The sequence below is a fragment of the Crocuta crocuta genome, unplaced genomic scaffold, assembly GCF_008692635.1.
Source record: "Crocuta crocuta isolate KB4526 unplaced genomic scaffold, BGI_CrCroc_1.0 scaffold470, whole genome shotgun sequence".
NCBI classification, from domain to species: Eukaryota; Metazoa; Chordata; class Mammalia; order Carnivora; family Hyaenidae; genus Crocuta; species Crocuta crocuta.
This window is the reverse complement of record NW_027532412.1, coordinates 142,493-160,070: the sequence shown is the minus strand read 5'-3', so window position 1 is coordinate 160,070 and position 17,578 is coordinate 142,493. Positions and strand designations below refer to the sequence as shown.

General features: G+C 39.3%; 1 protein-coding gene and 1 pseudogene across 1 annotated transcript in view; one reads left to right on the top strand and one right to left on the bottom strand.

Annotated features, from left to right (window-relative positions):
* NINL (ninein like) overlaps positions 1 to 17,578 on the bottom strand; it is a 194,644-nt gene that overhangs the window by 163,651 nt on the left and 13,415 nt on the right. The window lies entirely within an intron of this gene.
* On the top strand, positions 16,449 to 17,149 carry LOC144243806 (small ribosomal subunit protein uS7m pseudogene; annotated as a pseudogene).

Genomic DNA, 17,578 nt, shown 5'->3' with positions numbered 1-17,578 from the left:
TATGACCCAGCAATAGCACTGCTAGGAATTTACCCAAGGGATACAGAAATGCTGATACATGGGGAGCACATGTACCCCAATGTTCATAGCACAATCTCATATAGCTAAAACATGGAAAGAGCCTAAGTGTCCATCAATGGACGAATGGATCAAGAAGATGTGGTTTATCTATACCATGGAATACTACATGGCAATGAGAAAGAATGAAATCTGGCCATGTGTAGCAACATGGATGGACCTTGAGGGTGTTATGCTTAGCGAAATAAGTCAGGCAGAGAAGGACAAATATCATATGTTTGCACGAATAGGAGGATTAGGAGGAACTTAACTGAGGACCATGAGGGACAGGAAGGTGGGAAATGGTGGGGAAAGGGAAATAGTGGAGGTGGGNCAAAACAAAAAAAATAAAAATCCCCCCCCCCCCCGCAAAAAAAGTCTAGGATCAGATGGCTTCAGAGGTGAATTCTACCAGACATTTAAATAAAAGAGCCCNGGGTGTTATGCTGAGTGAAATAAGTCACGCAGAGAAGGACATACCATATGTTTGCACGTATAGGAGGATTAGGAGGAACCTAACGGAGGATGGTGGGGGAGAAGAAGGGGGGACATAGTGGGGAAGAGGGAGGGAGGCAAACCATGAGAGAGTCCTGAATGCTGAGAACGGAGGACTAATGGGTGTGGGGGGAAAGGGGGGCTGATGGGCATGGACGGGGGCACTTGTTGGGATGAGCACTGGGTGTTGTATGGAAAACAACTTGGCAATAAACTATTTAAAAATAAATAAATAAAAGTTAATGCTTAGTCTTATTAAACTATTCCAAAAAATAGAAGAGGAAGGAAAACTTCCAAAATTCATTCTATGAGGCCAGTATTACACAATCAAAACCAAAGACTCCACTAAAAAAGAGAACCATAAGCCTGTTTCTCTGATGAATACAGAGACAAAAATATTCAATAAACTACTAGCAGGCCAAATCCAACAATGTATTAAAGGAATCATTCACCACGATCAAGAGGAATTTATAGGAATGCAAGGGTAGTTCAATATTCACAAATCAATCAATGGGATACATCACATCAATAAGAGAAAGGAAAGATCATCTCAAGAGATGGAGAAAAAGCATTTGACAAAATATAGCATCCATTCATGATAAAAACCCTCAATAAAGTAGGTCTAGAGGGAACATACCTCAACATAATAAAGGCCATATATGAAAAACCTACAGCTAATATCATACTCAATTAAAAAAAACTGAGAGCTTTCCCCCATAGGTCAGGAACAAGACAAGGATGTCCACTTTCACCACTCTTATTCAACTTAGTGGAAGTCTTAGCCACAGCAATAAGACAATAAAAAAAAAAAGAAAGGCATCCAAACTGGTAAGGAAGAAGTAAATAAATAAAATCACATATGAAAGAGAAGAAGTAACAACTAACACCACAGAAATAAAAACAATTGTAGGAGAATATTATGAAAATCTATATTCCTACAAATTAGAGAACCTAGAAGAAATGGATAAATTACTAGAAATATATAAAATTTTTACGTAAAATTTGTAAAACATGTAGAACTTTCGCTATTTGCAGATGACTTGATACTGTATATATAAAACCCAAAAGATTTCACCAAAAACCTATCAGAACTGATCAATGAAATCAGTAAAGTCTCAGGATACAAAATCAATGTTCAGAAATCTCTAACATTCTTATACCTTAATAATGAAGCAGCAGAAAGAGAAATTTTTTTAAAACCCCACTTACAATTGAGCAAAAATAATAAAATATCTAAGAATAAACCTAACCAAAATTGAAAGACCTGTACTCTGAAAACTATAAAACACTGATGAAAGAAATTGAAAACAACACAAAGAACCAGAAAGACATTCTGTGCTCACGGACTGTAAGAACAAATACTGTAAATATGTCTACACTACCCAAAGCAATCTACACATGGAATGCAATCCCTATCAAAATACCAATAGCATTTTTCCCCCGAACTAGAACAACCCTAAAATTGGTATAGAATCACAAAAGACGCTGAATAGCCAAAGCAATCTTGAAAAGGAAAAAACTGGAGGTATCACAATTCCAGACTTCTATATTACAAAGCTATAGTAATCAAAACAGTATATGGGGCACCTGGGTGACTTAGTCAGTTAAGCATAAAACTTTGGCTCAGGTCATGACCTCATTGTTCATGGGTCTGAGCCCCACATCGGGCTGCACACTGACAGCTTAGAGCCTGGAACCTGCTTCAGATTCTGTGTCTTCCTCTTTCTGCCCCTCCACTGCTTGGGTGCTCTCTCTCTCTCTCTCTCTCTCTCTCTCAAAAATAAATAAATAAACTTTTTTTTTTTTAAGGATGGTACTGGCACAAAAATAGACACATAGGTCAATAGAACAGAATAGAAAACTCAGAAATAAACTCACAACTATATGGGCAATTAATCTTCAACAAAAAAGGAAAGAATTTACAATGAGAAAAATAGTATCTTCAACAAATTATGTTGGGAAAACTGGACAGTAACAAGCAAAAGAATAAAACTGGACCACTTTCTTATACCATACAAAAAACTATACTCAAAATGGAGGAAAGTTCTAAATGTGAGATTTGAAACCATAAATCCTTGAAGAGAACACAGACAGTAATTTCTCCGACACTGGCAGCAGCAACATTTTTCTAGATATGTCTCTTGAGAATAAGGTAATAAAAGCAAAATAAACTACTGAGACTACATCAAAATAAAAAGCTTCTGCACAGGGAAAGGAAACAATCAACAAAACTTTTAGGCAGTCTACTGAATGGGAGAAGATATTTGCAAATGACATACCTGACATAGGTTAGCGTCCAAAATATATTAAGAACTTACCAAAGTCAACACTCAAAAAAACCAATCTATTAAAAATGGGTAGAAAGAAGTCCTGACATTTCTCCAAAGAAGACATACAGATGGCCAACAGACACATGAAAACATGCTCAATATCACTCATCATCAGGGAAATGCAAACTAAAACTACAATTAGGTATCGCCTAACACCTGTCAGAATAGCTAAACTAAAAATACAAGAAACAAGTGTTAGAGAAGATGTGGGGAAAAAGGAACACCTGTGCACTGTTGGTAGGGTTGCAAACTGGTGCAGCCACTCTGGAAAACAGTACAGAGGGGCCTCAAAAAGTTAAAAATTGAACTACCTATAATCCAGCAATCACACTACTGGGTATTTACTCAAAACATACAAAAACACTAATTCAAAGGGATACATGCACCCCTATGTTTACTGCAGCATTATTTACAAAAGCCAAATTATGGAAGCAACCCAAGTGTCCACTGATAGATGAACTGAAATAGAAAATTTGGTATAGGGGTGCCTGGGTGACTCAGTCGGTTAAGCGTCCAACTTCGGCTCAGGTCATGATCTTACGGTTCGTGAGTTCAAGCCCCGCGTCAGGCTCTGTGCTGACGGCTAGTGCAGAGTCTGAAGCCTGTTTCGGATTCTTTATCTCTCTCTGACCCTTCCCTGTTCCTGCTGTCTTTCTCGCTCTCTCAGAAATAAAGAAAATATTTTTTTAAAAAAAGAAAATGTGGTATATACAAATCAAAACCACATTGATATACCAACTCACACCAGTCAGAGTTGCTAAAATGAACAACTCAGGAAACAACAGATGCTGGTGAGGATGTGGAGAAACGGGAACCCTCTTGCACTGTTGGTAGGAATGCAACTGGTGCAGCCACTCTGGAAAAACGGTGTGGAGGCTCCTCAAAAAATTAAAAATAGAACTACCCTACAACTCAGCAATAGCACTACTAGGAATTTATCCAAAGTATACAGGAGCGCCGATTCATAGGAAAACATGTTCCTCCAATGTTTGTAGCAGCGCTCTCAACAATAGCCAAATTATGGAAAGAGCCCAAATGTCCATCAAATGATGAATGGATAAAGATGTGGTTTATATATATGAATAGAATACTACTTGGCAATGAGAAAGAATGAAATCCTGCCATTTGCAATGACATGGATGGAACTGGAGGGTACCATGCTACATGAAATAAGTCAGTCAGAGAAAGACATTTTATGTTTTCACTCATATGTGGAACCTGAGAAACTTACCAGAAGGCCATGGAGGAAGGGAAGGGGAAACAATAGTTTCAGAGAGGGGGGAAGCAAACCATAAGAGACTCTTAAATAGAGAGAAAAAACTGAGGGTTAATGGAGGAAGGGAATGGGAAAAATGGGTGATGGGCATTGAGGAAGGCACATATTGGGATGAGTACTGGGTGTTGTATGTAAGCAATGAATCACAAGAATCTACCCCCAAAACTAACAGTACACTGTGTTCACTATATGTTTAGCCATGTTGACAATAAGTTATATTTTTAAAAAAATATGTGATACACACACACACACACAGTGGAATATTACTCAGCCATAAAAAAAGAATGAAATCTTGCCACTTGCAAGGACATGGATGGAGCTACAGAGTATAATGCTAAGCAAAATAAGTTGGTCAGAGAAAGAAAAATACCATATGATTTTACTCATGGAATTTTTAGAAGCAAAACAAAGGTACAAAGGAAAAAAGAGAGAGAAACTAAGAAACAGTCTCTCTTTTTTAAAAGTTTTTGTTTAAATTCCAGTTAATATATCATGTAATATTAGTTTCCAGTGTACAATATAGTGATTCAACACTTCCATACATCACCTGGTGCTCATCACAAGTGCACTCGTTAAATTCCACCCTCTATTTAAACTATCCCATGACCCACCTCTTCTCTAGTGACTATAAGTTTGTTCTCTATAGTTAGGAATCTGTTTCTTGATTTGACTCATTCTCTTTTTTCCCTTTGCTGTTTAAGAAACATGTAGGCATTTTACTTAAGCACATCATCACAAGAAAAGTGAGTACAGTTAAGTTAGACATTAAAAACTTTTTTTTTTTAATATTTTATTTCTGAGAGAGAGAAAGAGACAGCATGAGCAGGGGAGGGTCAGAGAGAGAGGAAGATACAGAATCTGAAGCAGGCTCCAGGCTCTGAGCTAGCTGTCAGCACAGAGCCCGATGCGGGGCTCAAACCCACGAACCATGTGATCATGACCTGAGTCAAAGCTGGACGCTTAACCGACTGAGCCACCCAGGCGCCCCTAAATGAGACATTTTAAAAGAGAAAAATTACAATTACATAACTTTTATGACAGTATATTGTTATAACTGCTCTATTTTATCATTAGCTACTGTTGTTAACCTCTTATTATACCTAGTTTGTAAGTTAAACTTTATCATAGGTATATATGTATGTATAGGAAAAAACACAGTAAATATACAGTTCGGTACTATCCACGGCTTCATGCATCTACTTTGGGCCTGAATGTATTCCCTGTAGATAAAAGGGGACTACTGTATACTTAAAAATAGGACAGCTGACAGCGACATGCAGAAAATGAACTGGACCACTTTCTTACACCATACACAGCAATAAACTCAAAATGAATGAAAAACCTAAATGTAAGACAGGAAGCCATCAAAATTCTCAAGAAGAAAGGCAAAAACCTCTTTGACCTTGGACACAGCAAATTCTTACTCAACATGTCTCCAGAAGCAAGAGTAACAAAAGCAAAAATGAACTACTGGGACCTTAGCAAAATAAAAACCTTCTGCACAGTGAAGGAAACAATCAGCAAACTAAAAGGCAACTGACAGAATGGGAGAAGATATTTGCATACGACATATCAGATAAAGGATTAGTATCCAAACTCTGTAAAGAACTTATCAAAATCAACACCCAAAAAACAAATAATCCAGTGAAGAAATGGGCAAAAGACATGAATAGACACTTCTCCAAAGAAGACATCCAGATGGCCAACTGACACATGAAAAATGTTCAGCATTACTCATCATCAGGGAAATACATGTCAAAACCACAATGAAATACCACCTTACACCCCATAAGAATGGCTAACGTTAACTCAGGCAACAACAAATGTTGGCGAGGATGGGGACACAGAGAATCTCTTTTGTACTACTGATGGGAATGCAAACTGGGGCAGCCACCCTGGAAAATGGTATGGAGGCTCCTCAAAAAATTAACAATAGAACTACCCTATGATACGACCCAGCAATTGCACTACATAGTATTTATCCAACGCATACAGGTAATGCTGTTTCGAAGGGGCACATGCACTGCAATGTTTATAGCAGCACTATGAACAATAGCCAGAGTTTGAAAAGAGCCCAAATGTCCATCGACAGATGAATAAAGAAGGTGTGGTATATACATATATACAATGGAGTATTTATTGCTCGGCAATCAAAAAGAATGAAATCTTGCCATTTGCAACTATGTGGATAGAACTGGAGGGTATTATGCTAAGTGAAATTAGTCAGAGAAAGACAAATATCATATGACTTCACTCATATGCAGACTTTAAGACACAGAACAGATTAACATAAGGGAAGGGCAGCAAAAAGATATAAAAACAGGGAGGGAGCAAAACATAAGAGACTCTTAAATATGGAGAACAAACAGAGGGTTACTAGAGGGATTGTGGGAGAGGGAATGGGCTTAATGGGTAAGGGGCATTAAGGAGTCTACTCTTGAAATCACTGTTGCACTATATGCTAACTTGGATATAAATTAAAATAAAATAAAGTTTTTAAAAAATAGGCCAACAGAAGGCGAAGCAAAAACTGACAAAACTAACTTGTTTCAGTTCCAACATGTAAACAGCTCTTCCTCATAAGAAAAAAAAGTTGAACAAAATGAAAATCAACACGGGGCGCCTAGATGGCTCAGTCAGTTAAGCGTCGGACTTCAGCTCAGGTTATGATCTCACGGTTCGTGGGTTCAAGCCCCGCTTTGGGCTCTGTGCTAACAGCTAGCTCAGAGCCTGGAGTCTGTTTCAGATTCTGTGTCTTCCTCTCTCTGACCCTCCCCTGCTCACGCTGTCTCTCTCTCTCTCTCTCTCTCTCAGAAATAAATAAAACATTTAAAAAAATAAAAATCAACAAGTTGTTTTGGATCCATCAGAATGAGACCACAGGGAAAATTGCTACCCTAAAAACTGGAGAGACAAACAGAGGAATACAGAGAAGCACAGTTTTTTTGGAACAGAATCCTCCAGAGCCCATGACTGCTTGAACATGCAAATAGTAACTGACAACTTGCTGGAGGCTGACTGTGGAAAGCGGAGTTTAAGACTCCTCGGCCTGTCCTTGGGAGGAAAGAGCAGGAACTCATTTTTCATGAGTTTTACCTCCAGGAACCCCACCAACTTCTCATGCTGAAGACTACAGGGAAAAAACCCTCATGCTTTGGAGAAAGGTGGAAGTAAAACTAACCATTTTGAAATGTATCCACAAAAAAAGTACCATTAAAACCCTCCCATACCAAAGGCCCTCCCTCGAGGTAAAGTACTTAATCAAAGCCTTATCTCACCTGGGGAAGATGACACCTGGGTCCTTCCACTCTCACAATAGAGAGGGAAAAAATAAAAAATAAAGGCTGAGAAACCCTTCTGAAAAGCACATTCAAGGGCCTCAGTCCTACAAAAAAACTAAGACTAACTCATAGGACTTCAGAATGCTTTCTGTGCCCAGCAGCTCACCACATCCAGAGCTCCAGTATAACAGAAGAAGATTACAACTGACAGACTTAAGATGTACACTCCATTTCAGTTGGAGTTTCTGGGAAAACCCAAAGATGGTAGAGAGACAAAAAAGGACACTCGAAGAATCTTAAGACTGTGACATCTATAACTACAGCAAACATCAAACACAACCTAAGTCCTACCCAAATAAACATAAAACCTCACAGTAAAGGTCTATTTACTTCAGTTCCTATTACCCCATTTGTCAAGTTCCACTTTCAACAAAAAATTGAAAGGTGTGCTTTCAAAAAATACACTTCAAAAAAAAAAATACAACCTGAAGAGACAAACATGAACTAAACTCAGATATGGAAAAGATTTCACAATAATCAGATTAGGGATTTAAAATAAATATGATTAATATGCTAGGGGCTCTAACAGAGTGGACAATCTACAAAAACTGGTAATATAAGCAGAGAGATAAAAACTCTAATAAAGAATCAAAAAGATGCCAAAAATCAAAATACTATAAAAGAAATGAAAAATACTTTTGATGCACTCACCAGTACACTGTCACATACACATAACTGGAATATGAGAAAGAGAAGAAACACAGAAAAGAGAAGGAACATTTGAAATGTTAATGGCTGAGAATTTTCCAAGATTAATTGTAGATCCCATACCACATATTCAGGAAGCTCAGAGAACATCAAAATAAATACCTCCCAAAACTACATCTATACATATCATTTTCAAACTGCAGGAAACCAAAGACAACTCATGAAAAAAGCCAGAGGGAAAACTGTTGAAAAGAAGCCACAGGCCCAAAATGGCAGCCCTTAGGCCAAGTCACCAAACCAGATCTTAATACCTACCTTAACTACTTTCAACCTGCCCCAGAATTGAAGTCTTAACTGGCCAGAACTTTTTATTTTTTTCAATTAAGGTTAAGTGGGTTTTTTTAATACAATTTATCGTCAAATTGGCTTACATACAACACCCAGTGCTCATCACAAGTGCCCTCCTCAATCCCCATCACCCATTTTACCTCTCCCCTACCCCCTCCATCCACCCTCAGTTTGTTCTCTGTATTTAAGAGTCTAGTACTAGGGAGGAAATCTGACCAATTGGCCCTTACCATCCGCCAAAGAAAGAGGAGGTAATCCACCTTACCCTCACCTTTCCCCTAAGGGAAAGTGACCTTGCCTGAAACAATCCTTTCTTTCATTTTGCTAGTAGCTCTCTCACTCCACCATCCTTCCTATAATAACCTTCTGTTTTGTACAACTGCTCTGAACTCCCAGGGGGGATGCTGCCTAATTCATGAACTGCTTAAAAGAGCCAATTACATCTTCTAATACACTCAATTAGATTTTTGTTCCCTAACACTACAGATAGACAAGCAAAGTAAAGAATTACATCCAACTTCTTTGAAAACAAGCAAGAATAAATTGAGGTAAATAAAATCTCTTCACTATTCTTAACTAATTTAATAGATAACTTCAATTTCAAAATAGTAACAATGTACTGAGTGAATATAGCTTATGGGTAAGGGAAATGAATGGCAGCAATATTATAAGGAATGGGAGGGAGGAATTGGGAATATTCTGCCCTGAGGTACCCTCACTATTTGTAAAGTGGTAGAGTATTATCTGAAAGTGGACACAGACTACAGCTGACCCTTGGACAACATACATTTGAACTGCATGGGCCCACTTACAGATTTTGTTTTTATAAATACAAAGTACAGTACCACCAATTTCTATTCTCATATGGCTTTCTTAATAACATTTCTCTAGCTTCTTTTATTGTAAGAATACAGTATATATAATACATATAATATACAAACTATGTGTTAATTATTTGTTATAGGTAAAGTATCCAGTCAGTAACACGCTACGGTCAAGTTTTGGGGGAGTCAAAAGTTACATACATTTTCAAATGCTGTGGAATGGCCCTCTGTTCAAGGGTCAGCTGTAGTTGTAATTGTATATTGCAAACTCTATAGCAACAACTTCTTGACCTCAGCAGGAACTTCTTACTTGACATGTCTCCAGAGAGGCAAGGGAAAAAAAAGCAAAAAATGAACTATTGAAACCTCATCAAGATAAAAAAGCTTCTAGGGCACCTGGCTGGCTCAGTCGGTTAAAAGTCTGACTTCGGCTCAGGTCATGATCTCACGGTTCATGGGTTCTAGCCTTGCGCCAGGCTCTGTGCTGACAGCTAGCTCAGAGCCTGGAGCCTGTTTCAGATTCTGTATCTCCCTCTCTCTGACCCTCCCCTACTCATGCTGTCTCTCTCTCAGAAATAAATTAAAAAAAAAAAAAAAACATTAAAAAAAAGATAAAAAGCTTCTGCACAGTGAAGGAAACAGGCAACAAAACTAAATAAAGGGTTTGTATCCAAAATCTATAAAGAACTTAACAAACTCAACACCCCAAAATCAAATACTCCAGAGAAGAAATGAACAAAAGACATGAATAGACACTTTTCCAGAGAAGACATCCAGATGGCCAAAAGACACATGAAAAGATTCTCAACATCACTCGTCATCAGGGAAATATAAACCAAAACCAGACTGAGATACCACCTCACTCCAGTCAGAGTGGCTAAAATGAACAAATCAGGAGACTATAGATGCTGGCAAGGATGTGGAGAAACAGACACCCTCCTACACTGTTGGTGGGAATGTAAACTGGTGCAGCCACTCTGGAAAACAGTGCGGAGGTTCCTCAAAAAATTAACAATAGAACTACCCTACACCTCAGCAATAACACTAGTAGGAATTTATCCAAAGGATACAGGAATGCTGATTCAAAGGGGCACATGCACCCCAATGTTTATAGCAGGGCTATTAACAGCCAAAGTATGGTAAGAGCCCAAATGTCCACTGAGTGATGAATGGATAAAGAAGATGTTGTGTGTGTGTGTGTATATATGTATATATATATATATATATATACACACACACACATATACATATATATGCAATGGATTATTCCTCACCTTTGAAAAAGAATGAAATCTTGCCATTTGCAACAACATGGATGGAACTGGAGAATATTATGCTAAGCGAAATAAGTCAGTCAGAGAAAAACAGTTATCATATGACTTCAGTCATATGTGGAATTTAGGAAACTTAACAGAAGATCATTGGGGAAGGGAAGGAAAAATAAGTTACAAACAGAGAGGGAGGCAAACCATAAGGGACTCTTATTTTTAAATTTTATTTTAACGTTTATTCATTTTTGAGAGACAGAGCACGAGCTGGAAGGGGCACAGAGAGAAAGGGAGACACAGGATCCAAAGCGGGCTGCAGACTCTGAGCTGTCAGCACACAGCCCAACATGAGGCTTAAACTCATGAACCCATCTGTGAGATCATGACCTGAGCTGAAGTCAGATACTTAACCAACTGAGCCACCCTGGCACCCCAAGAGACTCTTAAATACAGAGAACAAACTGAGGGTGGGTGGGGGTGGGGGGTTAGGGGGATGGGAAAAATGGGTGAGGAGGAGGAAGAGAAGGAAAAGGAGGGGGAGGGAGCGAAGAAGAGGAAGGAGAAGGGGAGAAGGTGGAAAAGGAAGAAGCAGCAGCAGAAGAAGCANTAACAATAGAACTACCCTACACCTCAGCAATAACACTAGTAGGAATTTATCCAAAGGATACAGGAATGCTGATTCAAAGGGGCACATGCACCCCAATGTTTATAGCAGGGCTATTAACAGCCAAAGTATGGTAAGAGCCCAAATGTCCACTGAGTGATGAATGGATAAAGAAGATGTTGTGTGTGTGTGTGTATATATGTATATATATATATATATATATATACACACACACATATACATATATATGCAATGGATTATTCCTCACCTTTGAAAAAGAATGAAATCTTGCCATTTGCAACAACATGGATGGAACTGGAGAATATTATGCTAAGCGAAATAAGTCAGTCAGAGAAAAACAGTTATCATATGACTTCAGTCATATGTGGAATTTAGGAAACTTAACAGAAGATCATTGGGGAAGGGAAGGAAAAATAAGTTACAAACAGAGAGGGAGGCAAACCATAAGGGACTCTTATTTTTAAATTTTATTTTAACGTTTATTCATTTTTGAGAGACAGAGCACGAGCTGGAAGGGGCACAGAGAGAAAGGGAGACACAGGATCCAAAGCGGGCTGCAGACTCTGAGCTGTCAGCACACAGCCCAACATGAGGCTTAAACTCATGAACCCATCTGTGAGATCATGACCTGAGCTGAAGTCAGATACTTAACCAACTGAGCCACCCTGGCACCCCAAGAGACTCTTAAATACAGAGAACAAACTGAGGGTTGGTGGGGGTGGGGGGTTAGGGGGATGGGAAAAATGGGTGAGGAGGAGGAAGAGAAGGAAAAGGAGGGGGAGGGAGCGAAGAAGAGGAAGGAGAAGGGGAGAAGGTGGAAAAGGAAGAAGCAGCAGCAGAAGAAGCAGGAGGAGGAGGTGCTGGGTGGCTCAGTCAGTTTAGCATCCAACTTTTGGTTTTGGCTTAGGTTATGATCTCATGGTTTGTGAGTTTGAGCCCTGCAGGGCTCTGGGCTGACAGTGTGGAGACTGCCTGGGATTCTCTCTCTCTCTCTCTCTCTTTCTGCCCCTTCTCTGCTCACACTGTCTCTGTCTCTCTCAGAATAAATAAACTTAAAAGAAGGAAATAAGAAAAGGAAAGGAAAGGAAAGGAAAGGAAAGGAGAAGAAAAGGAAAAGAAAGGAGAAGAAAAGAAAAGATAGAAAAGAGAAAAAGAAGAAAAGAAAAGGAGGGGCGGCTTGGTAGTTCAGTCAGCTGTGTCCCACTCTTGATTTCAGCTCAGGTCATGATCACACATTTCGTGAGATCAAACCCCACATCAGGACTGACAGCACAAAGCCTGCTTGGGATTTTCTCTCTCTCTGTCTCTCTGCCCCTCTCCCTTGCTCATGCTCTCTCTCTCAAAATAAATTTTAAAAAAATTTTAATAGTAAAGAGGAGAAATCCATAAAATTGCGACACAAAATAGAGAAAAAACCCATGAAATTCAAAGTTAATTTTTGCTAGAGCTGATTGATAAACCTCCAGCAAGACTCAGAGAGAAAATAAAAGAATGAAGACATAAAACTGTCATTAGGAATAAAGGAGACTATCCTTACAGGTTCTGCAGATTTAAAAGTATTAATAAAGCAAGACTTTGAACAACTCTACACAAATAAATTTAGATGAATTGAACCAATTCCTCAAAAAATCACAAAGTATAAGAAGTTCTCCAGTATCAAATTGATAATCTAAATAATAACCCTATAACTACCAAAAAAAATTGAATCTGTAGTTTAAAAACTTCCAAAAGGATATAAGGGTAATCTGGTTGCAACATCTGTCACTCCACTGATCGCCAGGGTTGTTTGAGCTGATCTGGCTTTGCTGGCTGAGAGTCCCCTTCCTCCCTTGCTGCTCCATGTGCACACTCCCCATGCCGCATGTGCAGTCAAAGAGGACCACCTTCCCCAATAGAGGAAGACGATTCTTCAGTCAAGGGTATACAAGTAGCTGTGCTGGAACCTCCAGACAAGTTCTTGAGGTCCATTTGCAGCAGAGCATAGGGCAGTCTAATTTCCAGGACTTCAGACCCTTCCAAATGAGGTGCTGCATGTGGCAGGCTGCCTTTCTTAAAAATAATAGATAAATAAATAAATACTTCCAAAAAAAAAATCACCCACCCCAGATGGCTTTACTACCACATTCTATCAAAAATTTAAATTAGAAATAACACCAATTCTACATAGTATCATCCAGAAAATAAAAGAGGAGACAACCTTCCCAACTCATTTTATGAGGCCAGCATCACCCTAATAACAAAACCAGGCAATGACAATATTAAACGAAAACAATATCCCTCAAGAACATAGATGCAAACTTCCTCAAAAAAATTAGCAAATCAAATATAACAATATATAATAATAATACAATATGAAATAGGTTTATATATGCCAGAAACGTAAGGCTGATTCAATATTCAAATATCAATCAACAACGGATCAAAACGACAGACTAAAGAAGAAAAACTACAAGATCACAACAATGGATGAAGAAAAAGCATTTCACAACTTCAACATCCCAGGGAGGTAGGTGGGGGCATAAGTGAAACAGGTGAAAGGAGTTAAGAAAACACCTATCATGATGAGCTCTGGTAATATATAGAATTTTCGAATCACTATATTGTATCCCTGAAAATAATACAACACTGTATAATAACACTGTTAATGGCACTGGAATTCAAAGCAAATAAACTGGGCACTTGGGTGGCTCAGTTGGTTAAGTGTCCAACTTCGGTTCAGGTCATGATCTCATAGATCATGAGTTTGAGCCCTGTATCAGGCTTGCTGCTGTCAGCGCAAAGCCTGCTTTAGATCTTCTGTCTTTGATTCTCTCTCTCTCTCTCTCTCTTAAAAATAAATAAATAAACAAAACCCAAAACCCAAAACCAAAACCAATCAAAAGTGCTTATCTTCATGAGCACTGAGAAATGTATAGAATTATTGAATTATATTGTACATCTAAAATTAATAAAGCATCGTATATTAATTATACTTGAATAAAGACAGTTCATGCCAAAATTTTTTAAAAATTAACATCTATTCATGATAAAAATTGCCAGCAAACTGAATAGAAGGGAACTTCCTTAAGCTGATAAAAAGAAATCTACAACAGGGGCGCCTGGGTGGCTCAGTTGGTTAAGCGTCCAACTTCAGCTCAGGTCATGATCTCACGGTTCGTGGGTTCGAGCCCCGCGTTGGGCTCTGTGCTGGGCTGGCTCAGAGCCTGGAGCCTGCTTCAGATTCTGCGTCTCCCTCTCTCTCTCTGACCTTCCCCTGCTCGTGCTGTCTCTCTTTCTCTCTCAAAATAAATAAAAAACATTTAAAAAAAAAAAGAATCTATAACAAGCCCACAGCCAACATCATACTTAGTGCAACACTGCATGTTTTCTCTGCAAGACTGGAAACAAAGCAAGGATGTTTTGTTCAGCTTCATTCTGGAAATCCTAGTCAGTGCAATGAAGGAAAAGGCAACAAATAGCACACAGACTGGAAAGGAAGGCAACAAACAGCACACATCCTATTCACAGCTGACATGTCTATATAAAAAATATCCCAAAAAATCTCCTCAAACTAGGGGCCCCTGGGTGGGCTCAGTCAGTTAAGTGTCCAACTTTTGATTTTGGCTCAGATCATGCTCTCATAGTTCGTGAGTTTGAGCCCCATGTTGGGCTCCATGTGCTTCACGGCACAGAGCCTGTTTGGGATTCAATCTCTCTCTCTCTCTCTCTCTCTCTCCTTCTCTCTCACTCTCTGCCCCTCCCCTGCTCCCTCTCTCTCAAAATAAATAAATAAACATTTAAAAAATCTCAAACTAATAAGTGAGTTTAGCAAAATCACAGAATACAAGGTCAACATACAAAAATCAGTCATGTATCTGTGGACTTGAAACCGAAATTTATAAAATGATATTATTTACTTGTCTGCAAAAAAAAGTGGCTACTTAGATATAATCCTAACAAAATGTGCAGATTTGTATGCTAAAAAGTACAAAACATAAATAAAAGAAATCAAAGAAAATCTAAATAAATGGAGACACATACTGTTTTTATGAATTGGGAGACTCAATATAATTGTCAATTCTCCTCTAACTGAGCTACAGATTTAACCTAATTCCAACAGAAATCTCAGCAGAATTGATATAGACAAGTGAGTTTTAAATGCATACAGAAAGGCAGGGGCGCCTGGGTGGCTCAGTCAGTTAAGCATCTGACTTCGGCTCAGGTCATGATCTCACAGTTCGTGTTTGAGCCCCGCAATCGGCTCTGTGCTGACAGCTCAAAGCCTAGAGCCTGCTTTGGATTCTGTGTCTCCCTCTCTCTCTGCCCCACCCCTGTCTCCACTCTGTCTCTGTCTCTCAAAAATGAATAAATGTTTTAAAAAATGGAATGTATACAGAAAGGCAAAGGACCTAGACTAGCCAACAGTATTTAAACAAAAAGGGAATGAAGCTGGAGGGTTCATATTATCTACTTCTAAGATTTGCTTTAAAGCTCCAGTATCAAGACAGTGTAGTTTAGTGAATGAATAAACACAGACATACATACATCAATGGAACAGAATCCAAAGAATCCACTATCATTCTCACAAATACAGCCATCTGATGTTTGACAACACTGCAGTAGAATTCAGTAGAGTAAGAACAGTCTTTTCAACAAATGGTATTGGAACACTCAAACAATCACATGCAAAGGGGGAAAAAAACCCTCAGCGTAGACCTTGTACCTAGTACAAAACTTAACTCAAAATTTATCATCACTCTAAACATAAAATATAAAAGTATAGCACTTTTGGAAGAAAACATAGCAGGAAATCTTTATGCCTGGAGTGAGATGACTTTTTAAATAAGACCCCAACAGTAAAATATATACAAGACACATTGATAAACTGGATTTTAGCAAAATTAAAACTTTTTGTTGCATCAAAGGCACGGCACAGATAATGAAAAGACAAGCTACAAACTGTAAGGAAAGCGTTGCTAACCACATATCCGACAAAAGGTCTGCATAGATAATATATAAAGAGCTATTAAAACTGAACAGTTAGAGGCAGGGGCTGCATGGTGGCTGAGAGCCCTGATAATGAGACACTAAATGTTTCTCTTTGACTCCTCCCTTTGAACTTTGAAGTGAGAGACTTTTAATACCCAGATTAATGGGGGGACAGAGAGATTTAGGACCCCAGGAAGACTTTTCCACGTCTCCTAACACATACCGAGGACAGCCTTCTTAGGGTCCTTGTGGCACCAAGGTGGACGCTATGCAAGGGTGGCTGGTCTTAAGGCTGCACATGCAGAGGGCCATCCTGGGCCTTCCAATGCTAACCCAGCTGAGGTAGAGCCACTCTGGTCCCAAACACAGGAATCGACATGATAATTACCACAAGCCCTTGGCTGAGCTGACTACAGAGAAGAAGTATGAACAGAAATTCAGAAAGACTCAGCTTATCAAAGCTGCCCCAGCAACAAAAACAAGCTCTGTGTTTGAAGATCAATGATCAGTAAATTCACCAACATGATGATGAAAGGCGGAAACAAAGTACTGGCCAGACTCCTCAGGATGCACACTCTGGAAACTGAAAAGGAAGCCGTTTGAGAAGTACCATGCTGCCTCTGTAGAGGAACAGGCAACCATCAAACACAACCCTTACGCCATCTTCACCAACCACTGAAAAAACTGTGAGCCAGGCTGGGCTGGTGATTGAGCTGGTACCCATCCTCAGAGGTGGCCATTTCTACCAGGTCCCTTTGCTAGTAGCCGACAGGGTGTCGTCGCTTCCCTGCCACGAAGTAGATGATTCCTGAGTGCAGGGAGAAGCAGCACTGGCAGATGCTTACACCAGAGAAGCTGTCACATGAGCTGCTGGAGGCTTTTCACAACCAGGACCCTGTGATCAAGACGAAGCATGACATGCAGAAGATGACGGAGGCCAGATGAGCCCTGGCTCACTACCACTGGTGACAGACGGAAGATAGAGGCTCTAGGAGGAGCCCAGGGCTCTCTGCTGCAAGAAATAATGGGAGCCACTGTCATGATGAAAAGCACTTGTGGGTTAAGAACACAGTTCCTTTTTAAAGGCAAGCAGGCCTCATGAGGATGAAACAACATATTTATATTGCTTATTAGTCCTTTCTTTGGGAGCTAGAACTTGCTCCTCCTGTCCCATCGCCTTACAAAGAGGGTACATATCAATTTCGATTTCTCTCAGGAACCTTAGGGCCCATCCAATCTCTCTTCCCTCAATTGAGGGTACATCTTAGGATGATACCAAAGGAAGCAGTTTTATTATTAGAAAAGTCTTATTAGAAAATTCTCACCCTAAATTTGTGTAGCATCTGATGTGGTACTCCCATTTACTAAAACCAACTGGAAATACAAAAAATAAATAAA